The sequence below is a fragment of the Chiroxiphia lanceolata genome, chromosome 2 (genome assembly GCF_009829145.1).
Source record: "Chiroxiphia lanceolata isolate bChiLan1 chromosome 2, bChiLan1.pri, whole genome shotgun sequence".
NCBI lineage: Eukaryota > Metazoa > Chordata > Aves > Passeriformes > Pipridae > Chiroxiphia > Chiroxiphia lanceolata.
Window position 1 is genome coordinate 73,946,334 of NC_045638.1, and position 27,669 is coordinate 73,974,002.

The 27,669-nt window shown below is 37.2% G+C and overlaps 1 long non-coding RNA gene across 1 annotated transcript; it reads right to left on the minus strand.

Annotated features, from left to right (window-relative positions):
• Positions 1 to 404: 404 nt before the first annotated feature.
• On the minus strand, positions 405 to 26,708 carry LOC116782796. The gene is made up of 3 exons (XR_004355355.1): positions 26,632 to 26,708; positions 6,182 to 6,322; positions 405 to 523 (listed from the first exon to the last, which is right to left on the minus strand). It is a non-coding gene; the product is annotated as an uncharacterized LOC116782796 (long non-coding RNA).
• Positions 26,709 to 27,669: the final 961 nt, after the last annotated feature.

The following is a 27,669-nucleotide window of genomic DNA, read 5'->3' on the forward strand; positions in this document are numbered from 1 at the left end:
CAAACTAACCAAAGGGACACTATATACCATATGAGGTTTGCCTAGCAATAAAAGCTAAGTAAAAGGGGAAAGGGGGACCAGGAGGAAGGCATTTCTTACAATGTTTATCTTCTGGAGGAAGATAGATTAAAATTGTTTAATTGCTTTTTGCATAAATTTCTAAATAAACATTGAAGATTCATGAATATGTGTTACAAGGGATTGATTCTAACTTTTCAAAAGGAGAGTCTTAAAAAAATCTGTTGAAAGAACATGTGGACAGTTTCTCTGTTAGGCTGCCCCTTGGTAACCATGGAAACTGCAGACTTGCCCAGGACATAAAAGAGAACTATATTGCATTGGACACATTTATTTGTTTAGATTTGAAGTTTTACAGCAATGAAAGTCGTATAACACGGCACAGTGGCTCTCTGTCAGGACCGTGACCTCCACACTGCAGCAATACTCCTTGGAAATAAGGAACTCTGTAAATCTCTGGTGATCTGGTACAACAACTGCCGTTACTGTTGTCGGGTCTGTGTTCCTGTGAAGCAGAAAATCATTACAGATCAACAAATCAGACTTCTAAGGAAATATTGGAAGATGATGGTGTCACCTCTCTCTCTTCCAGCCTTGGCAGTGAAGAGAGATACAGTGAACGCAGGAGCTGTCCCAGCAGCATCCTGTCCTCCCGAGAGATGCACAGGAGAAGTAGACCTCAAGCACTCATCCCCTCTTTATCAAAATGGTATGTCTCATTCAAGAATTATTAGTTCATAAAGACAGCCCACATCCCCACTGTCTGGAAACACAGAGTCACATCTATGCTATAGGTACTATTATGATACACAATGATTCTGCTTTGCTTCAGGGTAAAGATGATAGAAAGTGCACAGTAGTGAAGAACTGGCCAGCTGAAATTCAATGCGCTAAGAAAGCTGTTCCTAAAGAAGGGAAGAAAAGTTAAACATTAATTTTAATACAGTTTTGTCTGTGACTTGTTCAGTGATGAGTCAGCTGCACAAATTTTTTTTTTTCAAATACCCTCATAGCAAAAAGGGATACTATTTTAATTACCAATTTTTTCCAATGTCATTTGGAAAAAATACTTAAAAGAAGGTCCATTAAGAATTTTGGATTAAGTGTTATTTATAAAGGTACACCCCTCTATTAGATTGTTAGCTAATTGCTAACATTTGCCCCAAAATCCTGAATGTATCGAGGATTATTAAAATTGAGGGTTAAATTTAATATTTCTTCTTAATTTCACTTAATTTTTGAACATGCTCTGGGGAGAATAATATTTTTTCCCTGGGGAATAAATAGGACTGACTGCTGCTGTGCAGGTTTTTAATCAAATATGTGTCCTATGCATTACAGATCAAACCAAAGCTTTTCTGAATTGGACATACTGCTGAGTTTACTTTCAAGCATTGTCTACTGCTTTAGGCCACATGTGGCCAGATGAGCTGTGTAGACAACTGAATTTTCAGCTCTGTGGCCAAACAAAATAACAACAATAGACAAAATGCCCAAATAAACAAAAAAACAAAAACATAACAAAGAAACCCAAATAAGAAAAGAAATAGTTTAGGAACCAAAGTAAAACTCTTTAGCCTAAAATTCTTGTCTTTAAAGACAATTTCTAAGTCAGGTTGATTTCAAAACTATAAACTTCATACAATACAAAATAGAATAGCTAAGATTTTTAAAGTATCTATTTTACCTCTTTATTTACCTGAAAATATTAAAAAAACCTACTATTTGTATCATGAGCAGTTTTGGGTATGCTTTGTATATTTGTACAGAATTGTTAGTTGTGTACTTCATAACATGTTTTGCTGAGATCTTTTGAGGACTTGGTGATATCACAAAAATCTTTACACAGAGCACAAGGCTGTAAGGTATTAGTTCCAAAGCAGCAGATTTGTTTCCTTAGTATGATTCTACACTGAAAGGTTGTTTGGTGATTTCTATGTTGTTTGTTTTTTTTTTTCATTAAATACCATAAGCATTAATCTGGAAAATAAAATGCTATCCTTTTTCATTAGCAAAGTTACTTTTCTTCCTTTTAAAGGCCAGCTTTTCAGAATACCCTGTCCGAAAGGGGTACAGGGAACACCTTTCCATATAGTTTTGTGGCTTCATTTTCCATTTCAACCATTTAAATAGGTTTTCATCTTTTTCATATTTTAAGTGAAAAGATATTTCCTAGCATTAATTAAAAAACACATATATAAGCAGAGAACATTGGTGCCAGCAACTTATTTATGCTTTGAAAAGTCTTGACCTAATCTTTAAAATCTCATTCCACCAATTCTTTCTTGGCTTAAATGTGAGTTTGGCTTGAATATCAATTTGGGCAAAGGTCCAAGGAAGAGGAAAGAAAGAGTGAACTTTCTGCTATTATGGACCGTAAGAGAGACAATTAATAAAATTATCTGGAAAGTTGCCAATACTGTGAGAGATGTATCTATTAATCTTGAATAGCTTTGAAAGAAAACAAAATAAATGAAAAATAAATAACGAGATTGTTAAAGAGCAAATTCACACAGAATCTCAATGTGAAAAATAAATTAAAACCATATTTAAATTTCAAATATGACAAATAAATGGAATCTTTCATCACACTGGACAAATTAAATTCTTTTGTTATTTAGGGTCTTTCAGGGAATTTGAGAAAAATAATCAATACATGTTCTAAAAAGCTAAGACAAAAGAGAAATATTTTGTGAAGATCGTAGAAAGTAATTAAATGCCAACTCCCTTGGTAATTAGCAATATGAAAACTCTGTAAACATGCTCTTAGGATTATGGGATTATTATCATTTACTAGCTCAATGCATTCCTTTGTCTTTACATGCAGGAAAAGTATTTGACAAGGTTGAGTGGTCCGTTTCTAATCAAGTAAATATTTTTAAAATATTTCAAGGATACAGAAGTGCAAAATGAGTTTTAAAAAGCAGTGGCCTTGACAAGTTTAGAAAGAAATTTACTTTCAAAGAGAAAGTCAAATATTTCAGAATTTCACAGCTGTTTTGAGAGTTATATTTCATTCCATTTCCCATATCTGCTGCTGTCCTCCAAAGTAATCATAGCAAAAATAAAGCATTCTGTTACAAAATTCTTGATGTCTACAAGGGCCATTGTGAATTCTATTTCTTTGAGGGTGTACATTACATAAAGTAATTTAAACTGGGATATGGGAGCTGAAACCATATTAAAACTACCAAACATATGGACTGTACTTGTCAGAGGACAGGAACATACCTATAACAGAGCTGCTAGATAGCTGAACATCATTAAGCCCCTCCATTCCAGGCAATCAAGTCTTTGTTGGGATGAGCTGTAGGATGGGAACTGTGATGATTCTGACCTTCACTCAGAGTGTAACTTGTTGAATTATTGGTATTAGAGGAAAGTGGGGAAAATCCTGATTGAATAATCAATCATGTTCTCATCAGGCATTAGGAAGCAAAGAAACATTGAATTAAATTCTCTGCTGCTTCTCATGAGACAGAGCACACAGGATGCACAGTTTGGGGGGCAGGGGGGTGTTTAAGGAAAGGAATGTTTAAGGAAACCCTCTAGTGCAGATTAAGTGAATTACGTGGGAACACAGTGCTGCACACATGAACACGATGCTGCCCAGATGTTGGAAGGACTTCCACCTACCCTGTTGGCAAACCTAATACAAGGCTAGGATTGTGTAAAGGGTTGGATTAGAAAACAGTATCTGGCCTATTTATTCTAACTATGGACTTTACTCCTCTTTATTTTTTAGTTTTTCAAGGAAATTTATGATAGTAGGAATTTAGTATAGTTTTGTTTTAAAAGCTTCATTAAGTTCCCTTATAACTGAGAATATTGGAAGAGAAAAAGAATAGTAAGTCCTAGGTTATTATTATTATGTATTTATTGTTCACTTATTTAAATTTGTTCCCAAATCTTCGTTCGCGAAGCCCAGCCATGATTTAAATTTGCAGAGCTTGTTACAGATTAAAACAATTTATCTTCACTAAACTGGAAGCTGAAGTAGTGTGTGATTCCTCTGAGATTTGGGATTGCTATTGGTTTGTATATGTCATTCTCTTTGTGAGTGAATGAGAACATCACATTGTGTTGCTCATAAATATGCCATTGTGATATACAGTAGACTTTAAGTCTCTGAATGCAGCAACACATCCATGACTTTTTCTTAATCATGAACTGAAATTAAACTTGTTCGGCTCATCTCTTAGCATAATAGAGGTATCCTTCCCTCTAATTGCAGAAAAGGTTTCAAAGCATCTCCCTTGCTTAAAAGATTTTATTAGGCTTTTCAAGGTGTATTAAATAGAATAAGCATTATGTCAAGTGATTTTTCACTCTCAGCATGGGAGGAACAGTAGATTTATTCAGTGTATTTTTCCAGTCAATGTATTTACAGCCTACACATTTGCTTGAGATAAAGCTAAGCAAATTCCTAAAAGGTTTTTTTTTTTAGATGATTTACATATTTTCTCTCTTCATTTCTATGTCTCCAACTCTTCTTATCATTGAAAAATCATGCCCAGGTGGGTGGAACTGGTTCCTCTGAGAACATCTCTGGGTTTTTTGTGTCCCTTTAGAGGACACAGGTGCTATGTTTGGGGCAGCAAATTAAACTGCATTGGGCTTGCATTTGCCTTTTGTGTCTTATTCCAGCACAGCCATATTGCCAGGACAGTAGATATGTGTTTTTCTCTTTATATGAAGAGTAGTTGGGTGAGGTTTTTTCTACTGCCACAGCTGACCATTTCTGCACAGCTGTGCATCTTCAGAAATGCCAGCTGATGCGAGGTAGTATGAAAGTCTGTGATTGCACAGTGTAGTGGCTTGAGTACAAAATGAGGTCAAATGCCATCCTAGGCTCTGATGCTAGGGACTATAGACAGGCTTGGGTAATGCCTATAATGCCGGAAAAACAGTGATGATGACTCAGATATGTCGGCTATAAAAGGCAAAGAATGGGGAGTAACGAGCAGAGAAGTACATGTGTTGCTCCACTTACTACCCTGGTCTAAGGCTTTACTATTTTTCTCTCAATACTAAATGAGAGTATTTGATTGTTAGTAACTTCCAAAAAAACAAGAGAGAAAATAGGTATTACCTTGTAACTAACCTTGTTACTCCACTGTTTTCTGCTTTTTACTATTAACTTTCATTACTATTCCAAGTTACACTATATAACAGGTTTCCACTGTATCTCTTTTCAGTGAGGCTTTTGTACACTGCAAAATTATCATTGCAGTGGTAGACCCATTAAATACTTTCAGAGTGGATTTCGTCTCCATGGACAAGTTTGCAGAGAAAGTACTGACTCAGGTTGAACATCAAAAGAGTCGTGGAGGAGAAATTAGATTATCTACAGAGTACATCTACCAGCATTGTTTCAATTTTTGGGGGGTGAGGGAGTCTCCCTGAATGGGGCCAACAGGGCAGGTTGGGATGCATCCGTAGGCAGTGCAGTATATACAGTCTTTGCCTGTATATGTTTTTCTTTGGCATGGGAGAGGTTCAGGACAGACACAAGGAGAAGCTCCTTTCCCATGAAGACAATTTCACCTAGACACGGGTTTCCTAGAGAAGTTGTGCAGTCTAAGCCTTCAGGGCATTTTCCAGACCTGTCTCTTCCAGCCTAGATTGTCCTGTGATCCTGCAGAAAGGGAGGAAGTGCTTTTTGCCTGTCAGAATGCTGGAGGAGCTTTAAGTCAAGATTATTCTCCTTGTATGCATGGATACACAGGTAATATAAACACCATTCCTCAAAGAATTGCTTTATAGTGTAAACACTGATTCAACTTACAGTAAAAATCAAATACTGGATATATTTATGGTAAACTAGTAACACAACTAAGATTACTCAAAGAAACAGCTTTTCCAGTATTTTCCTTTCACAGTACAATAGGCTGGTATTACCATGTAATTTCACAGTAAATCTAAGTAATAGTCTTGCTAGCTGGCAGCTGAAGGTCCTGAAAATTCAGACTCTGGGTGATGTGTATATTTCTATATTCACAGCTGTAATGCTGTAAAGTTCGCATTTACACTGAGATAAATGAGCAGCCAAAGTTGCCAGCTTTTGTGCAGCAGAAAGATGTAAAGCTGAGGGTGACTGTAGTGCAATACGAAAGACCCATTAGGTGATGTAGTCTTGTCTTGGTATAGCACTGCTACTTACATCAGTAGACCAGGTGGCTAAGAAAGAATAGAAGGATGGTATGGCCTTGAGACAAGTCCTTCTTCACAATTTTCTCAAAGGATTCCAAGTTCAGGGCACTCACACGACCAGAAAAAGTCACCTCTGTCCATACTCCTAAACCTTAAGGATAAGAACATACTTAGATATTCTACTGGATAAGGACTGAATTACCTGTAACAAGTTCAATCTGATCCTACTGGAATCTGAATGAATCTTGTCCTCATCATTTCAAAATTTGTCTTTATCAGCCCATTGTGAGTGTCTACCAACATGGCTATACCAGGAAATAAAGCACATTATGCTCAATAAACTGCAAACCAGCAAGGAAGTTCTTCATTACAGACCTTGAAATGTCAGGCCCAGTAAAGCTCACAAGAGCAATATATTTTAATTACATGAACACTTTATGTTTTGTTTCACATGAACCATACAAAATCTTTCTGAAATCTAGCTTAATTCCAATGTGCTCTTCATCAGGTTTTCTTTTTGTCTGGAAATGTTGCAATAACATGGGCTGAAAAGGCTGGACATTACAGCCTCACAAGAGAATAGCGGCACCACTTTGTTACAAGAGAAGCGTTACCCATTGTCCTGCATATAATCCTACTGAAACACTTTGGAAACTTGCTTATGAGAAGATTGCATTTCAGACGTGTTCCTCCAGCTCTCTTCTGGGAAAATGAAATGATCAGTGGAGTTTTTCGTCTTATATTTTCTCAAGGCAAGACATAAAGAGAAGAAAAAAGTATTTGCATACATGTATGTATCTGATAAGAATTAAACCTCTATTAATAATTGCTCCTGCACATTGCATTTCCAAACCAAATATTAAACCCCTTACAGTTTAATTTATATCTAGTGTAGTCTCATATTACCTATTTGCATACCAGTCACAGTACCACAAATCCTGATTTTGTGAGCTGTGAATGTCCTATAAGAGTCCTATTGAAGTCTATGGTAATTGAGAACCCTCAGCATAATAGAAGATCAGGCTGCATAGAGGGTGCATTATAATGTAACTCCTCTATACTTCTTTGTTGTTCTGCTAATAGAAAGATTTTTTTCTTCGTTTCTTACCAGTTATTTGCTGGATTCAGTTTTGTCTCTCTAGATTGTGAGAAAAACTCTTTGCTGATGCAGATGGGTACCTCTGCTTTCATTGATGTTGTGCTTGTCTGCACCGGCAAATCATTGACCCCAACCTTAAGAATAACAGTAATTCCATTATATGAATAGGCTGTATTGTTTTTCCCCCAAATATGTGAATAAGGAACTGAGAAACACCTGCATTATTTGTATGACTTGTGGCACACTGTTTCTGTTCCTGCTGAAGTGGTTGCTGTGGTGTTACATAAAAGAGGTTGCTAAAAGGAGCAAGCAGGCAGGGTGAAACGATGACCCAGGTATGGGGCAGGCCACCAAGAGCAGCCAGGTACAGACTTGGCATGGGAAAACTCCAAGCCGGGTGATAGTGGCACACTGAAAAGAAGTAGTTGTGAACTGAAAGACTGGAGTTTCCTTACAGCCCTAGCAAATGCTGTTGGGCCACTTTTACCCCAGGAGATCCTGTTGTGGACAGGTACAGACTCTGTTCTGCCAGGAACAGCTACATTAATGGCAAAAATAAGAAGAAATTCAGATTTGTTTCTGTGCAGCTTATTTGCTGTCTTGAGAGTCCAACATGTAAGACACCTTGTAACCACAAGACAAGTAAAAATACTATCTTGAGAGCTTGTGAGTAGATGCCTGGTCATACAGGGTGAGACAGAAGGGGAACACCTGGTTGTCCTTCATCAGTCTCTCAACATAGCAACACAAGGAGACAGTTCTCTTTCCTTTATTTTGGCCATGCCAGGTGAAATTCAACTAGTCAGATAGACCTCAGAAACTCAGATAAGGACAGGGAATAGTAACAGATGTCTATTAACAGCAAAATGACTCCTCTGCAACACAATTAATTGTTTTGCTCCCAGTATTTCTCCTGAAAGTGCTTACAAACCCATGCTATTCAATGTCCTGCTTTCATTTTTAAATACTGGGATTATAGCTTGTGGTAAACCACTTGGAATAATACCTGATATCTCTACTTCTTGCTGACATCTAAAAGATAACATTTGTCTAATAATGTGTTAATACATTTGAAGAATCCGTTTTCAAAAAATAAAATTCATATTTCAAGTTTTACATAACCTTTCTTTTCCTGGAAATTTAAGAGATGAATTAAAGTACTTTCAATTCACTATTGCTGTAAAGTGGTTGATTTGATAATGTCAGATAGTATTTAAATCCTCTTCTCTGTTCAGTCAGTGTCAGTCTTATTTTAAGCAGCCCAATGTCATTCTTTATTTTTTCTGGAATAATTATGGAGACTATAAATGCAAAAAATGTCCTTGATAAAACACCATTATTATTGCCTCTTTGTTCGTTGAGCAAAAAGTTATTTCTGTTTGGTCTGTCAGTCTTCAAGTTTCTAATAATCATTCAATGTGATCTCATCTTTGCTGATCCTCAGTGATTCTGGTTCAGTCATGGTCTTTGCACTCTCAGAATGTGATTTAAATCAGGTTAAAGAAATTCCAGACTAACCAATTGGTTTACATGAACCCTTCCTTTTACAATCCAACAATAGCAAGACTGGATGAGATAGCTGTATATAAGGTTGATCACACTAAAGTCTCCTAACCCAGAGTAGGTCCCCTTGTCTTTGGACAGAGAGATTAATTAAAGGACCTTTTCAAGCAGTCTTTCAGGCTTTTCCCAGTGGCCTGAGGAGTCCAAAATGGTAGGTTCTCATAATAAATTATTCACTTTTCCCCCCAGTATAATATCATCACAACAATTTACAGACTAAGTTTTACTTAGGATACCATAAAATGCTCTTAGAAAACAAATGGTTTTCTGGAATTTTGCCAGGGATTGTATTGAATCCTCCCTTGAGGTTTCCTTGGTTGGCCCATTTATCAACAACAGTGAAAACATCAAGTGGTAAGTTGATAATTACTGGTAGTGGAAGCATAGAGGAGGAAACAAGGATGATCAAAGTTATGAAGAAGCTTCTATAGAGAAAACAATACAGACAAAGACTCTGCAGCTTGGAAAAAGGTCAGCCAAGGAAAAATACAGTATAGTTCTATAAAATCATGTGTCAAAAATCAGATAAATACAGAAAAAATATTTGTTGTGCTTTTGAAGAAAAATGAAATGAAATCAGAAGGTGAATATTTCAAGATAGATAGAAATGCTTGTTCACACAGCAATGGCAAAGCTGTGAAACCCCTCTGTTCAAGAGAGAGTGGAACACAACTTGCAGAGGTTTACACTGAGTGAAAAAAAAAGTAAGACAAATGCACAGCAGAAGAAGTTACACAGGATATTAAATAAAAACAACAATAAAATATGTCAAACCTTTGGCTCAGAAAATCTCCAATCCATTACTTTTGGATGTGAGAAGAATATGTACAAGAGATATCACTATTTGTTTGTTCTCTTTTTTTCTCTTTCCTAGGCATTCACCATTAGTCATTGCTAGGGACAAGAAACTGGGCTAGAGGAATATTTAGTCTTACTCAGTAGAGCTTCTTTTTGTGATACTCCTTTACAAGTTTCAAATTGATTTAGCAAGTTTGCTATTTCTAGAATTTTCTTCTTATTTCTTAGAGGAATGATGTATAGAATTTTCTTCATGAAAAGCTACAAAAGTAACATATTGTAAATAACCCTTACCAGTTGGTTTTGTATATAAAATAAGAGATAGTTCCCAAGTCATTTTAAGCTTTAGAGTCAATAACTCGCAAATTTAATTTCCTTTTTCAGAAAATGTTTTTTATGCCTATGGGTTTTTCTAATGGTTTCTGTCATCGCACACTGTTTCCCTCTAGTATTAGTGACTTCTCAATATACTGTTTTGCATCAGTATTCTTGTGAACCACTTAGACATTTTATCTTTTGTCCTAGTTTTAACTTTTCTTCAGCTCTGTTTATCAGCTGACTGTCAAAGACTGTTTTATGACATGCTTTAGAAGATCTTTCTCTTCTCTTCTTTCTTTTCTTCTTATGATTCATTTGAAAGCAATGCCCCCTAGTTTTGCATGTGAATCTCAATCCTGGAGAAGACTGAGTTTCTTAAACGTGATCTCACTTCCACTGCAATGTGATCCAACCATGCTAAAACAGCAGGATCTTTACCACTTCATTAATGAATTCAGATAGTTTGGAATAAATGTGTAGTGTGAATAAGTTACACAGTCTTATTCCTCTAGGACAAACAACTGATTCAACTGTGAAAATAAAAAGGATAAATATGTCATTATCTATATATTTTTATTTCCCATCTTTTTATAATAAAATAATATACAAGGGAAGACCTTCTATAGACATAATTTTCTTTTCCAGAGTATTGCAACAATTCAAGGAAGCACACAATGTAAGGGTTTCTTTTTAATTTGCAATGTACTTCGTTGTTGCTAATAACTGAAAAAGGTCCCTATTAATGCAACCAATTATATCTTCTTTTTCTTAAACATATATTTGCTGCCAAAAATATAAATTTGTCAGTGTTTCTTATTATTTTTTCTAAAGCAACAAATGTCTGTTAAAAAAGGCTGTCTTTCACACCACTAGAAAAATTGTAAAATAATTTAAGTAAGGATATTTTAGTGTTTCCAGTGTTTCCTTCCCTTTAATAGTGCTAATTAGAAGCTGTTAATTTAAAAGAAAGAGATACATTCAATAATTTATCAAAAAGCCTGGAAAACCTTTGGATATTCAATAGGGTTTGGCCTTATTGGCAAAGGATTTGTTTGATTTTTGGTAGGTTTTTTTGTTCATTTTTTGTTTGTTTGTGCATGTGTGTGCATATGAATCTATGGAATATGCCTGAATATAGCTTGGTTTTAAACTTGGAATACTGATTCTTCAGGTCCTCACTTCCCAACTCCTTCATTTCTGCAGCCACTTCAGGTTAGAAAAAAAAATAAATCTAAAGAATCTCTAAATGGCTAAAGATTACTGAACTATATCTTTTAACCAATATGCCTGGATGTGTGAACTATCCCTTTTGCAGTATAGAAGAGGTACCTTTCCCACCTATGATGTTACCTGTGTTAGGGACAAATTACCTCCAAGTTGTGTTGGGCCCTTTGTCCTCTGTCTTTGCTTACCAGAGGGCACTCTGGTTCTTTATTCCTAGCCTATGTTTTCTCTGTTTAAACAAGCTGCAAGCTTGTATGTAGTCACGATTAGTATGCAATCAGTAGAGTTTGTCTGTCACTCAAAACTTGCAAGATTTTGGGCAGAGCAAACACACTTATTGCAGCACTACCATTCCACTACTAAATCAAAATTCCTACAGGTTTCTTCACAGTTTGACTCTAATTTTGATTCAAGGGTTTGACACGTGACATGACATTGATCGTGCTGATCTCACTCTGTCTAGACACTGGGTGTTTAACATAAGTGGGCTGTCTCAGTCCTCTTCATAGGAGATATCTCCTCAGGATGATCCATCCCAACTGGGTTACTGTATTGGGTCTAGCTGAGCTGGAGTTCATTTCCTACAGCAGCCCTCACAGTGCTGTGCTTTGCATTGGTAGCTGGAAGGGTGTTGATAACACACCGGTGTTTTGGCTACTGCTGAGCACAGCATCAGCCCTGTAACATTCCTTCCTCAATCGAGGGCAAGATCCTGGGAGGGAACACAAGTAGGCCAGCTGATCCAAACTAATCAAAGGGATATTCCATACCATATGATGTCAGTTCAGATATAAAAACTAAGGAATGGAGCAGGAAGGCAGGCATTCATTGTCTCCAGTGGCTGTTTGCTGAGAAACTGTTATGTGTGCTGAAGCCCTGCTTCTTGGAAGTGGCCGACCATCGCTGCTCATGGGAAGTAGAGACTAAACTGTGTTATCTTTCACTTCGCTTCGCCTTATCCCAACCCACAGGCTGTTTTCCACCTTACCCTCTCCCCTGACTGGCTGGGAAGGGGAGTGGTAGAGTGGCTGAGTGGGCGCCTGGCATCCAGCCAAGGTCAATCCACCACAGTTACATATTATCTTAAAAGAGTGTGAAGTTCTTCTGTCATCTCACTGTCCTCTGAAACAGAGAAACACTTGAGAAAACTACAAGTGACAAAACAAGGCTTTATTGTCCCATATTAGTGACCCTGATCAGAAGACTATTGCGCATGGAGAAGTTAGAGACGCACGCAGCAGTTAATCTTCGCACCCACATACAGCGTGGCTTTCAGCCCTGTGCTGAGCTGCCAAATCCCTGGGCTGCGGAATGAACTCAACCAGTTTACGGTGACAGAGCGTCCTGCAGGCAGCTCCCACCTCCTACCTGCAATTATGTCACCTGTTTGACCTTGCCTTGATCTAAAAGTTAGCAAGAAGTTCTCAGCTGAACAACATTTGTCTGTAGAAATGATAGAGTTGTTTACTTTTAAGAAAATCCTGCAAATAGCTTGAATGGCAGGGAGAGAAAATCTCTGCTGTGGGCAGGATCTGCGTGGTATGCCACACAGGGGTTAGAATGCTCTTAGGTGCTACATCATCTGGGGTCCCCGGGTGGGTCCCCATCCAAAGTGATATAGATTATCTATAATGTTCACTTCTTATGATAATAGCTCTAATAAATAACAGCATTGTGAATCATGCCTTACAGAACCTTAGTGCCCTTCTTAATAGTATCAAAAGAGACCAGCACCTCCTGGTGCGAAACACCTGTGATAGGCAATACTAATACAAGAAGGCAATAGCTGCTTCTACCGCAGTGTAAAGATCACTAATACTATTTTTCAGACTGTTGTTGTGTATGTAGACCAAAGCTGTTAGGATTTTGGCACTTACACTTCTATTCTTCCTTTTAATAGAGAATTCTAAGCAAATGTAACAAGATTAGGTCCGTGGTTGAAGAGAGTTGTGTACATGCATGTGTGGAGGTGGGATAGTTTCAGTCTAGGCCTTCCTGGAGACTAGCTTGTAACCAGGGAAGTACCCTATGTTCCCAGTATTCCATGCTATCCTTTACGTAAACAGAGTATAAATAAGAAAGGAAGAGGAGCCTTCGCTCTCTTCTCTTCTGGTGAGGTTCAGGAACAGTAGGTCCCTGCGTTGGTCTTGCTCATCTGGAGTTGAGGCCTGTAGCGACTGCTGTTGTCTGCCACACGGGAGGTAGAGAGTGCTGGCTGGGTCTGGCTATCCTGCTTTTCTCAAGGGAAGTGGTGAGATTTCATTTTGCTACTTCTTTATTTTGCTGGTTCCTGGGTTTTTTGATTGTGAAGATCTGTTTTGTTTTGTCCCTTTTTGTCCCTTTTTCCCTTTTCCCTTCCCCTTTTCCACTTTTTGGGACCCGTTTGGGGTTTCTGTGTTTATATGTACATAGTATCTTAATTGTATATATCTGTGATATATATGTAAAATATATATACATATTTGATATAACTTTTGCTATTCTGTTTTTTTTTTCTTTTCTTCTGGGAGGTTTTCACTGTAGTCTGTGGGGTTTGGCGGGAAGCCAATTACAACCGGCTACGGGATGCTAGCTTTTAATTACCTAAGTATAAATATAGCATCCAAAAGTTCTTAAAACTTGAAAAAGACTTTTGATTTTTATTTTTTTTTACTTATCTATCGCAATCAGACAAATGACATTGACTAATATTTCCAAATCCATTATTTGCCCAAGAAAAAATGTGAGAAACTTTAGCCTAAATATACTTTGATTCAGGAAGGAATTTTTGGTTTGAAATAGAAAGACACTTCTAGAAGCTCAAGGCTGCCCTGTGGTAGATGGGTTCAGGAAATTATTAAACTATGAAAAATTATTTCACAGATTGACCAAAGACATTTACCAAAAATGGCCACATGGGATTTTTTTGAACCACTGAAGATATACTCTTGCATTTAAACACAGTGAACAGAACACTGATATGGTGGGAAACAGATAACCTAATTTCCTAGTAGTGAATCCTTTACATCGTAATTTAAGAGCTCTGAGTTCTAGAATAATAGAAGAGATAGGACCACTAGTCCCTCTGTTCGATCCTTTATAATCCAGTATGAACTAAATTTAGCAGGGTTTGTCCTCAGGGCCAGCTATTTCTCCAGAAAGAAATCTGAAATGGCTAGGTTAGTACTGTTGAAATTATTGAAAAATTTAACTCTTGCCAAACTGAAGAGGGAAGTAATTAGTTTTATATTTCTAAAACATCATGTTAGATAGTGCAGAATAAAATCAGACTAAGTCTCAATAGCGCTGAATACTGCAGTAAGACGATCATGTTATCTATTACCTAGGTTTTTCCTAGACACACTAGTATTCAAGTATGTGTAATGACTGCAGGTGTCCAGCAATGTTTCTGTACACTTAGACACCTCTGAGTGGCATGTTTTTTTAGGTGATCACATTAAGTTTAGAAAACTGCCTGGAACAGGTGTTGGCCTTAGAAAGAGAGAGGGTTTTACTCCAGCGTGCCTTTGAAGTAAGCTTTGGCTTTGAACCAAGCTCATAACACCTCAATCTGGAAACATCTGTGGTAACTGCTAACCAAGCTGAGTTGCTCAGTTTTACTACAGTAATTGAAAATGAGTATGAAATTAATAAAGATATGCTAGCACTAATATGAAATGTGGACCTGACCTCCCTTGATCTGTGTTAGGATTTTCTTCCTGTAATTTAAATTTGCTTTACCTGCAGTTCCTCAAGAATTTTCAGGTGAGACTGAAGTCAGGAAAGCAAAACTGTCAAAAGCAAAACTCAGTAGAAGAGAGGACTGGGCTTTGAAGCCTTCTGATGTTATACTGACACAGTTGAAAGACACCCTTTCAACTTTTAAAATAAAAATTTCAATATATTTCCAAATTTTATCTAATACTTTCTTGAAGATTTGAAGGCCTTTTTTAGTAAAGGGAAAAAGAAAAAGAATTTTTTAGATATATTAAGACAGACTTTTCTGTAGCTGAGCTTTATTGTTCTTTCAATGTAGTTGAGTCTTGTAAAATGTCAACATTTCAACTTCTTGTTCAATTTAATTAGAGAAAAAATTTCCAAAACCTCAGAAGATCTCACAGGAGGGAAAGATCAACCTGCTAGACCCAGGTCTAGTTTGGAAGATCTTTTGCATAGATTTACTTTGAACAAATTTGAACAACCTGTTCCAGAACTCCTAGTCCTATTACTTTGGAAATAAGTGTTAGAAACATTAGAAAAACAAGGTCACTGGTGGCAGCAAGAACTTGAGTAGATGCAGAAGGTAGGATTTACCTAAGCAAGAAATAGACACTTCTGAGGCATGGGACACTTCATCCTTAAATACATACCTAAAATAGGTCAGATAAAGGCTACCCTGAAAGTGTCTGTTTCTCTTAGTTGGCTATAAAAAAGGTGACTAGATTGACTCCAGACAGCTACTCTTTAGACATGGAGATTAGACGAATGCCACCCAGAGAGACTAAAGAGAATTAAAATAGCTAGTATCATCTACTTTGTCACCAAGTGTCATCTGAAGTGTCTGAAGTTTTATTATTATCCATTCAAGACAAGAAGCGTGGGAGATGGGATAAAAATGCAACTGTTCACTAGTAGAATGGTCAGAGAAGTTTGAGAAACATACAGGGGGATGGAACTAGAGATATTGACTGATTTGTGGGTAACATTTTAATAAATGGAGAAACAACGGTGAGGTTTAAATTTAATAAAATCGTAGAATCGCTTAGAGAAGGCTTTGGGGTGACCTAACTGCAGCCTTCTAGTACCTGAAGGGAGCCTACGAGAAAGATGGAGAAGGGCATTTAGAAGGGCATGTAGTGACAGGACATGGGTGAATGGCTTCAAACTTAAATTAGGTTTAGATTAGGTGTTCGGAAGAAATTCTTTACTGTGAGGGTGATGAGGCACTGGCACAGGTTGCCCAGAGAAGCTGTGGATGCCCCATCGCTGGAAGCATTCAAGGCCAGGTTGGATGGAGCTCTGAGCAACCTGGTCTAGTGAAAGGTGTCCCTGCTCACAACAGGGGAGTTGGAACTAGATGATCTTTAAAGTCCCTTCCAATCCAAGCTATTCTATGATTCTATGATTCTATGGTCATCTAGTCCAGCCCCCTGCTATGGGCAGGGAATCTTCAACTAGAAAAGGTTGCTCAAATGTCTGTCCGACCTGACCTTGAACACTTCACATGATGGACATCCAGAACCTCTTTTTCAGCAGTTTTGATTTTAAAATGATGTTGCTCCTTTCCAAAGCAGATAGAGGAGAGGCAGAGAGAGGTGACACCACCTTTATAAGCTTTTATGGAGCAGTGGTGTGATTTGGCATTTCTCTTGAAAATACTTAGAACAAGGTTCACATAAGAAAACGTCCAGATGTATTTAGCCAGTCATTTAGATAGTTGCCACACATTTGTTTGAATTCTTTCTCTTGCTAAACAGTAACAGGCCATTTTTTTAAAAAAGTGTTCTATTGCTCCATTTCATCTTCAGAGAATTTATTGTGCAGTTACTCTTTTGTATCTGCAGTTCAACATTCTTAGTGTAGATGATTTTATCCATGGACAGTAACCTAGACCCTAAAGCAACAATTGTTTTACTTGCAATGCAGTGCACTGAGCATAATTAGAGTGCTTGAAACATATCTAAAAATAATTTGTAGGACAACAGTGTCTAATTAGGTTGGATGAAGAAGTCTGGCAAGTAGCACTAACTACTGTCAATTGTAGCACTGAAAGAATTCTAAATGAAAAAGAAATGTAATTTAAATGGCAACATCAGGACGATAAAACCAGTTTATATAACTGAAGGAAAACGAGAACTAATTAAAAATATTGTGGACTGTGCAGAAAGTCCTTCTATAACTTAACATAAAAGTTAATTTTCACAGTTGCTGTGGTTGTTGATGTGTTTTGGCTTTTTGAAACAATACTGATTAGTCCATGTAAATTTCTGTGGTTAGATAAAAATTACTGTTCTTTGTGGTCCTTTGGTTTCCCAGCATGATGTGTTTTGTAGGACTAATCCTTTCCGCAGTCTGTCACATAATTAGTGTTGATGTACATCTGCGTTGACATTTTGAGAAACTGGTGTGTAATTTTATCTGATAACATTTATTGGGACAAACAATTTATACTATGATTGCTTACTGGTCTTTTTTCGTTGATTTCCCATTTACAAAATAGTAAATTAGCCCTGAGAAGATGCTTTTTTCCCTCCAAACAGAGATTTCCAACATACTTTGAGAAAACACTCTCCTAAGAGCAAGAACAGGTGGCTGCTTGGGGCAGCCAGCTTCTAGGGGCAACAAAATTGCACAGGTACTGTTTTCGCAAGCTGGCAAGGTTGACTGGGCATTCAGTAACAGACTGGTTGGGCTGGGCAGTTTGCCTAGAGCAGCAGACTCCTCTGGAGCTTACTCTGACTTGACCAGACAAATAAGAACTAATGCTCATTGAACATATGGCTGTACTGCTTAATGTGTAGGACCTCCTCTGATAAGAATTAATTTTGAGCAGCTGTGTAGTCATGGATTTAGTAAGTGGTTGATTTCTTTCTTAGACAAGAAAAATGAGTAGGTACTGAGTAAATAAATTATCCCAATTAAGCTTTATTTTTAGTATAGCATTGGGTAAACATGGGTATTAAGGCCAAATTTCAAGTATAGACTCAAGACTATACAGGACTGTTCAGCAGGGTACAGCAAGAAAAAACCCTTGCCTCTGTGGACTAAACAAAGGGCCACCCCGTAGTTTCTTCTGCTACGTGATAAGTGTGGGATCCTGACAGTTGCCCAGGTCCTGTCATTTGTCAAGAAAGTCAGCTTATGAAATTAGTGTAGGAATCTCCCTCCCCACCCAAGGATTTCTGGGTCATAGTCTTCATGATTATGAAGAAAAATTCATCGACCCCACTCTTTCCTCATGACTTTCCTTAGTGGGATTGGTGAGTTGTTTATGTCATAAATTATTGTGATCTAAGACACTGGGGAACTTTTAACAATGCAAAACCTACTATATTATTAATTTACTTACTCACCAGATAGGGTATATTGCTCACAAATAGATTAAATTATCAGGGTTGGTTTTGTTTTTTTTTTTTGGTTGGCTGGTTTTTTGTTTTGGTTTTTGGTTTGGTTTTTTTTTCTGATGGAAGATAAGACAGAACTCAGCATTGCTCTGTACAGCAGGTATATCCTCCAGGGAAAGAAGAGTGAAAATTCATGACAAGACTGAATTTGCAATTAACTGGATGATTGGTTCCCACAAAGAATGGAGATAAAAGAGGAATATCAGGCCAATTACCTGGTGTTGAGGTAACAGCACTGTGTTATCTGAAATACAGTGTTTGTTAAGCATAGCCTTAGTGGCAGGTGGAAAGGTCTGCAACCTCTGACTGTTAGGCAGAGCTAAACTCATAATTTAACTGCACTGAAATGAGCAGGAATGTCAACAATATTTACACAACTTGGCTGTTGATGTAGACAAGATAAAACAGAAGGAAATTTTGATACTAAGAAATTAAGACCACAAGTGACAAAATCAGAGGAATGAATTGCTTCAGCATAGTGTTAAGAAAGAAGGGGAATGTGAAAAAGAAGTCAGAAGTGGGATTTTCCCTGCTGGTATTAGGATTTACTGAGCTTGAAAAGATCTGGAGAGATAGGATTTGTTCGAATGCAAACAAGATAGAAATGCCTTAGTGATGATGTTTTCAATAACACCTCTTTGGATTTAAATATAGAACATTTACAGAAGCAAAAGAACTACAGTACCTTATACAGCACACGGGCTGAACACTTTGCCAGATATAAATACTCAGCGTCATTAAATTATCCATAACGAGTTCGCAAGAGTAAATGTCCTGATTGTAAACTGAATGTTAGGAGTAAAAGTATGGTGGATATGAGAAGATGTGAAACCTTAGTATCACAGTTCTTCAGAAAACCATCAACCAGAGAAGGTCAGGAAGCCTCATACAAACAGCTTTGTATGAAACCACCACTGTCCAAGAAACAGCTTCTCTGCTTTTCTACTTCTCCTGAAAAAGAAATTCTGCGAAGTGGTGTCAATCATATGAAAATGCTCTGTGCAAGTATTATCATTTTGGAGACCTGTCACAGGACAGAAAAGGAAATCCTAACTCCTAAAAACACCTTATCGTTAAAATGAAGGAGAATATAATACTGAAATTCTCAAAAGCCTTATATTTCATATTTGTAGCTACTACCTTCTCTTTTCACTGCATTTTTAACAAAAGATTAATAACATATATTAGGAAGGTATTAAGAAAGAGAAGAATTTTTTTGAGGCTTCAAATGTAGTTTAAAAGTGTGATGATATAGAGAGGAAGGCACACACCATATCTGTGGCTCTCATTTATTCTCATTTACTCTCATTTATTATTTAGCACAACCTATTAAATATATAGTTATAGAAATTGCCTAACTGATCCCAACGCATGTTAATTAAAAATCAAAGCAACAAGAACTTTCCCCTTTTCTTTCCATAATATTATGGAACTAAGAAAAAAAATCTTTTAAAAGGGCTTTCAATGAAGAAATGTCATTAGCTACAGAACCTCTACTAGTAAGGCAGAACTTGTTTTAGAAAAATGTCTATCATAAAAAAGTGCTTTTATTAGACTTCAGATAGATTCTGGAATTTCATAGTTATTCTCACAGGAAATTTTCAGATAACTTCAAGGTGAGCTTTTGTATCTTGGACCGTAGCTTAAAAAAACCATAAAGTGAATGATTGTGCATTTTATTTCCACAAAGTTAGACAGCTGGGAATTGAATGTTATATTTTATTGGGTTTTGAGTAGATGTCTAGGGATCTGTAAACAGGGTAAAATAAACCACTACTGAGGTACTATAAATTAAGAACCAGGACTGTTGACAGTTCAAGTACTTTTAATGTGCTTTTAACAGAAGGACTGTTTAACTAATGAAGTACAATGTCAATAGTGTATTTTACAGTACTAATATATAATGTTCACATATTTGTTAAATGATATTAACAGAGGGACTGTTTAATGAGGCACAATGTCAATAGTGTATTTTAAAGTATTAATATATAACGCTCTCATATTTGTTAAAACATAATATCCAATGAACATTCTCTTGCTATTTAATTAGGCATTTAGCTGGGTTACAGTAAACAGGCTATTTAATCTCACCATTTATATTTAATCAAATACCTACATTCTTGTAAACAGTTGCCATCAACATTAAAATAATATAATTACTTGGTCTTGTAAATACCAAGTTAGGTGCCTCATAAAAGTACAAATGGATAAGGTCACAGCCCTGCGCTTCTAGAAATTTTCTTCCTTTTTTAGTGACTTAAAGGCAAATGCAGGCTTTGTGGCTGTTTGGTCTGGAGCAGGAGGCACCTGCCCAGTGCTCTATGTGAGAAAGGTCAGTGTCCTCTAAAAACAATGACTCATTGCCTGACCAGCATCTAAACACAAATCTGCTGGTCAAAAGATTCCTGGCTAGAGCAGCTGTCTCCCGAAGTGGAGAAACCTTCAATAGTTCACTGTCCCACCATGCTCTACTGTGGATCCAGCCCCTTGGTGCTGTGTTTGCCAGTGGCTCCCTGTGAGTGCAGGTGCCCCATGGGATTGGGGAACACTGCAGTAGCCCTTTGCAACCTGTCTGAGGGAGCTGGGAGGGCTTGCTGTGGTTCTCCACTTCCCACTTTTGTTACAGTTTTGGGAAATTATGTGCATTTTCTGAATAAATTCCAATGACTAGATTGTCTTTTATCATACAACTCCTGATCTCTTCTTCAGACATTCCAGATTAGATTGAAAAAGACAGTGTTGTGGTTTAACCCCATGTGGCAACCAAGGGCCACACAGCCACTCACTTACTAACCCTTGGGTGGGATGGGGGAGAGAACTGGAAGGGTAAAATGGAGAAAATTCAATGTTAATGTAGAATCAATGCTTCTTAAATTACTTGGAAGCATATTTGCAAAGTGGAATTGAAAAATGAAACACATAGTTGGAAAATTAAATACCGCCTATCAAAATGTGTTAGGCCAAAACAAAAAAGATGAAAAATAATTTAGTTCTTCAATTTAGCATGGAAAATATTTGAGAAAGAATGCAGCAAAGATTTGATTACTTCTTTACCTAGCCTTTTCTCCTCATCTGCTGACTTCTTTCTCATTTCCCCTACTTACTTTCTTTTGATTAATTTAAAAGAAAATAATTTTTACTGCAGATAATTTTACTTAACTTTTTATTGAAGTCAGTATTTTAAAACAATGTGAAGATTACCTCTGGATATTTCATAAAATTTAACATGTACAAAAGTCTTCTAAATATAAAAAATATTTTCAATCTATTTTGTAATTATTTTTTCCATGCTATCAATAGTTTTCAGATTTGCATTTAAGACCAAAACTCCAGATATAATTTGAAAAAAAAAAGAAGTGCGCATTTCTCATGGTGCTTCCCTGGTCTGCCTTTTGTCCTTCATCCAGTTACAGATTGTTTTCTGAAAACATTTGTCCCTAAAAAATGTTGATAGAAAACCCTATCTCAAACTTTATGAAAGTGCAATACCATTTTTAAATTATCTGATGAAGTTTAAGAATCACAATGGATAATTTCATTGCATGTTCTGTTCTCCCTCTCTTTGCAAAAATTGCCAGTGACAGTCATAGTAATTCCACAAACAAAATAAATGCCTGATTTAACAGATGCCTTCTGAGACAGACTGTGTCTTGAAGGGAAAGGTGGTATTATCTAGGTGCTCTCTTTGTTTAGACCACTATTATATCTGGACATATATAGATAGCCTAGAAATTGCCTAGAAGATTAATTTTGAATTTCAGAGTTTCTTTTGGTTTGGTCCATGATCATATTGTATTTGTTTCTATAAAGAACAAATTTATACTTTGTGCCCAACTGAAAAGCTTTTATTTTGATTTACAGTAGCAGACACTGAATGTTTTGCAAACAAGACACACAAATAATTGATTGGAGATTTTGGGACTTTTATTAGAAAACAATATCATTTTATGAAATGTAATTTTTTGGGGGAAGTTATTTTCAGAAAACAAGATGTTTTACCAAATATATGATTTGCTATCAATTATTCACCTGGTGTTAACTCTTAGAAAAAAAGCAAGTACAGGCTTTTGCCTTGTTTGTACATTATGTTCTCTCTGCAAGGTCAAGTACTGCCAGAGCTCAGATGAAACTTTCAGAACAAGTAATATGATCAATATGAGAACTAAGGATGCCTGGTTCCCCACAGATTTCTTTTGAGGTTGGTTGACTTTGATGTCTAAGCAGGCAAGATCTATGAATGAAGCTTTTCACTTCTTGACAATATTAATAATGGCTTACTCTATGTGTATCCTCTGATGTCTAATCAAGGTTAAACCTCCACTTTCATCAGTGGAGGCCCTGAACAGGCTGCCTCAGCTGCCTTTTTTTTTTTTTTTTTTGCTTGGCACTCGTAAAAAGCATACTGTGTTAGGAACCAGAAAACTTGTACCAGTCTGGATCACTGGCCAGTGTTTTTTGGGGAGGTAAGTTATTTGGGAGACAAGGCAGACAAGCAGAGCTAGAATAGGATCACATAAGTTTTCCCTGTTAAACAAAGTAAAAACCAATGTCCCTGTGTATCTCATGACAGACAAGCTGAAGCACTGACCTCTGATGACTTGCTCTGCTCACGTAAGAGGAACTGTTATGGGTTTCTCATTCAAAACAGAGAGGTCTCTGCCCATGATTAACCTGTGTGGTTTTCTGCACAGAGACACTGGTGTCCAATAATGACTTCAACTATTTTTGTAGCAGATGACTGAGTCTTTCGCAGCAGGATGTAGGTAGAGTCACTAATACAAAGATTTGAAAACACAATTACAGAAACATTCTCAATGTCAACCCATATTTCCAAAGGTAGTGGCATCCTTGCAGAGTCACAAAGTGAACAAACACAGTGTTAATACAGCTTATGAAAACTCAGGTTACTGCTAGCAGGTGATGAGACTATCCTTATCAGGCATGAACAGGAGCTAAGAAACTGCTCCCATTTATGACAGCCCTTATCAACATGCTGAACAGATCAAGCTCTGGCTTCCTTCTGATTTTTGCTGAAAAATTTTTGAACTGCTTACTTAAAATCATGGGTTTTTCAACTTCAGACAGGTGAAGTCTTTATAAAAATACATCAATATTTCAGTGATAAAAACAAACTTTCTTTTGTGCTGCAAAATTTAACTAAGAGGTTAAAAGAAGCTGTTTCTTTATTTTTATTTCATTTTCATGGTCTTGACAATTTGTCATTTCTCTCTTACTTCCCAAGCTTGACCAACCTTCATAGGGAGCAAAAGGAGCTGCTGGAGGCTTTACTTTGTTTTGGTTTGCCGAGTCAGACCATGAGATCCCGGTGTCATCCAAAGTAAGCTGAACACAATTAGCATCTTTCCACTGACTGCAGGGAGAACTAGATCAAGCTTTAAATTCTTATGGCCAAGAGCTATGATGCTATATTCAGATCTGATAGTACAGGTTGCAAAAGATCATAAATTCTTTTTAAGGTTACTGGAAATTAGGGTTTCTGCATATGTAGAATCCAGTCTTGGTGTAAGTTACTGTTTCAGCTGTTCAAGTGGAAACAGATCCTGTGCTTCAGACGCTGAAATAAATATCGACTTACACTGTTTTTTGTATTCCAGAGAGTGTAAAGGGAACAAGGACATTAATTTGTATCAGTGATGCCAGGAGTGAGACAAACACAAGACACAAGAATGTCTAAATTCTTCCTGCTAATTGGAAAATTAGATAACACATACATTCGTATCTCTAATAATACCAAGTGATTGTTCACTGTTTATCAAATGAGTCAGTTTTAAACAAATGAACTAGCTAAGTGGAAAATGAGACAAAAGTGCCTGCAAGTTAGTTTTCTTGTATTTTTCAAAAAAGTTTCCCTGACTTGTTAGCAAATGGAAAAAGACAGTACACAGACTCATGATTTTGCTGTAGTCAGCAACATCTAAAAGAAGAAAGCAGTTTGGCTAAAAAATAGAGCTTGTTATATTTATACAGCGGCATGTGGGGCAGTGTATTTTATTTGACTTTCAATTGCAGCTGTTGCAATTGGTCTCTGTGAATCCTATAGGCAGGTATAAAAATAATATTTGACTTTAGTTTGCAGGTTGCTCATGCACTGAGGAAAATCCACCAGAGGAAAATCCACTTCTTCTGTTTTAAACTGTAATAACTCACCTGCACATTTTCAACAGAGAAAGTCTTTATAAGGTACCTGCTAGCTTTAATGGAATCACACACTATTTTTAAATAGCATATCACTCCTGGGCACAAGCAGCAATGATCATAAATTACATATAGGCTAGAAAAAATGACACTGTCATTGGTGAGAAAAGTATGATCTACATTTTTAGGATTATATACTCTTCCTGCTCAGATTGAAGAATTTGAGTCTTTGCTTGTTCTCCTATAAAGAAAAGAAAGAGATACTCTAAGTACAGATTTCTTCTTTCTTCCTCACAGAAAAAATAAAAGCAGAAGGCATTTTTTATGTGTGAGTTTCAGTGTGTTGACATTATAAACATCTTTCAGTATAACACACATTTATAAATATCATTTTTGAGATCCCACAGAATCCCAGCAAACATGAACCACCTTTTAAGCTTCCCACAGAAAAAATCTTTTAAAATGAGCCTGTGGGAAGTGCTAGACAAATGTTTAGGTCCTAAAAGATGCAAAAGAACCAGCCTTAGGAGTATTTCAGAATACTCAGCTGAGTATCTCAGTGCTATAGTATCATGAATGAAATACCATAACAAGTTCATAAGAAAAAATAGGTTATTTAAAAATTCACAGTGCTACTAATAAACTAGCAATAGATGAAGGTATTGTATATGGATTTAAGGAATAATGTCATCCATACTGTTGTATGTCCCTTACTCTACCTGAGCAATAAACTGTCTAAGGTAAGGGTGTACAAGCAAATTGAGAGGAATATTTTGGTATATTGAGCATGAGAAGTGAATATATCTTGCAAAATTAAAGACTTTTCTTGTTGCAAATATATAATATATAACAGATATAATGTTTAAACAAATATTTTTAATTCTAAAACAATGTAACCAGTGTCAAAGACTAAATCAGCAGAAGCACCTCTCAAAACTAGAATCCTCCAAACTAAAAAAATTAGATATTTTACTTCTTACATAATACTTCCTCATAGATAAAGATAGGCAGGAAACTTCCATAGATATATTTTAACATGCAATAGAATAACCCTTAATACTTATTCGTAGTGTAAGAAGTCATTAGCTATACCCAGAGCCATCCATATTTGGCAAAAACTTAAAAATAAACAGTAGATGAGATAAGAAATCTTCCACCTGGAAGACTCAGAAGTTCATTATGCAGTTTTTCAAACCAACAACGTTTAAAGTCCAATACTTGTTTCCTTCAGGTCTTGATAGCTAGCAGAAGCAGTATCTGCATTCTCATAGAAGAGAACAGAATATTATTCAGTTCACCAGACCTATTTGAAATTTAAAGATATACTACTAACAGTGTATTGAAATAACTGAGACCTGAGTCTGATGTAAATCAGTATCATTAGGACTTGCCTTTGTTTACACTGGCTTCTTTTTTTTAAACTAAATGATGACATTTACTCTAGTAGTGTTATTCATCATTCACAACAAAGTAGCTTAGAGCAGAAATACACCTTCCTGAGATTCCCTATTTTAGTCACCTTTCTTTGTCAACTTAATTTCTGAAAATGTAGTAAGTAGAAAATAAAGTCTTCCATTCCATTGACCAAAGGGAAAAACAATTGCTTTTTTCTGCTCATTTCTTTTGCAGGTGAAATGAACCTTTGGTCAGCTAAAGCAGTATTTTTTGGCTTACAGTACTGACTCACAGTGCCTCTGTTAGCTGAAAAACAGAGGCAACCTGTGTGATAACTTTGAGATTAGTTCAGTTGGTTACAGTATGGTGCTAATAACACCAAGGTTGTGGGTTTAATCCCCATATGGGCCTTCGCATAAGAGTTGGACTTGGTGATTCTTGTGGATCCCTTACAACTGAGAATATTCTGTGAAAAGTGAACAGCTGTGGAAATAGTCTGTGAAATGGAGGAGTCTTAAGAAAACAGTATTACTCAGAAATGGTTTAAGATTTGATTCGTTACAGAGCTGCTCATTTTTGTTACTGCTTTTCAGATCTTTATGTTAAGTGTAGCTGCCTAGTCTTAAAGCAACAGTGAAACATTTCCACTCTGTTCCTGAATGGCTGCGCGGCCCACAAAAAATTGTAAGAAAATGGGGAACAAATGAAAGGGACTCCTGCTGGATGTAAAATGTGTTCAACTTTGTTACCTGAGAGACATTTCTATTAAAGGAAACATAAAAGAAGTGTAGAAAAGTTTCTTACTGCAATAGTACAAGGAAATTCACATCAACTACCTTTGCTGGACTGAATCTGCCATAGGTGATCACAGACACCAGCACTTTGGTCATAGAATCATAGAATCATAGAATCAGCTGGGTTGGAAGGGACCTTTGAGATCATAAAGTCCAACCATTGATCCACTACTGCTGTGGTTACTAGACCATGGCACTAAGTGCCACATCCAGTCTCATCTTAGAAACCTCCAGGGATGGAGAATCCACCACTTCCCTGGGTAGCCCATTCCAATGCCTGATTACCCCCTCTGTAAAGAATTTCTTCCTAATATCTAACCTAAACCTCCCCTGGCAGAGCTTAAGACCATGCCCTCTTGTTTTACTGATAGTTGACTCGGAGAAGAGACCAACCCCCACCTGGCTACAACCTCCTTTCAGGGAGTTGTAGAGAGTGATGAGGTCTCTCCTGAGCCTCCTCTTCTCCAGACTGAACAACCCCAGCTCCCTCAGCCTCTCCTCATAGGACTTGTGCTTGAGTCCCTTCACCAGCCTTGTTGCTCTTCTCTGAACCTGCTCCAGCACCTCAATATCCTTCCTGAACTGAGGGACCCAGAAGTGGACACAGTACTCCAGGTGTGGCCTCACCAGTGGAAGAACAGATACAGGGGAAGAATCACTTCCCTGTACTTGTTGGCCACGCTGTTCCTGATTCAGGCCAGGATGCCATTGGCCTTCTTGGCCACCTGGGCACACTGCTGGCTCATGTTCAGCTTCCTGTCAATCCAAACTCCCAGGTCCCTTTCTGCCTGGCTGCTCTCCAACCACTGTCTCCCCAGCCTGTAGCGCTGCATGGGGTTGTTGTGACCAAAGTGCAGGACCCGGCACTTGGCCTTGTTGAACCTCATCGTGTTGGAATCAGCTCAGCTCTCCAGCCTGTCCAGGTCCTTCTGCAGAGCCCTCCTGCCTTCCAGCTGATCAACACTCCCCCCCAGCTTAGTGTCATCTGCAAATTTGCTGATGATGGACTCAATCCCCTCATCCAGATCATTAATAAAGATATTAAATA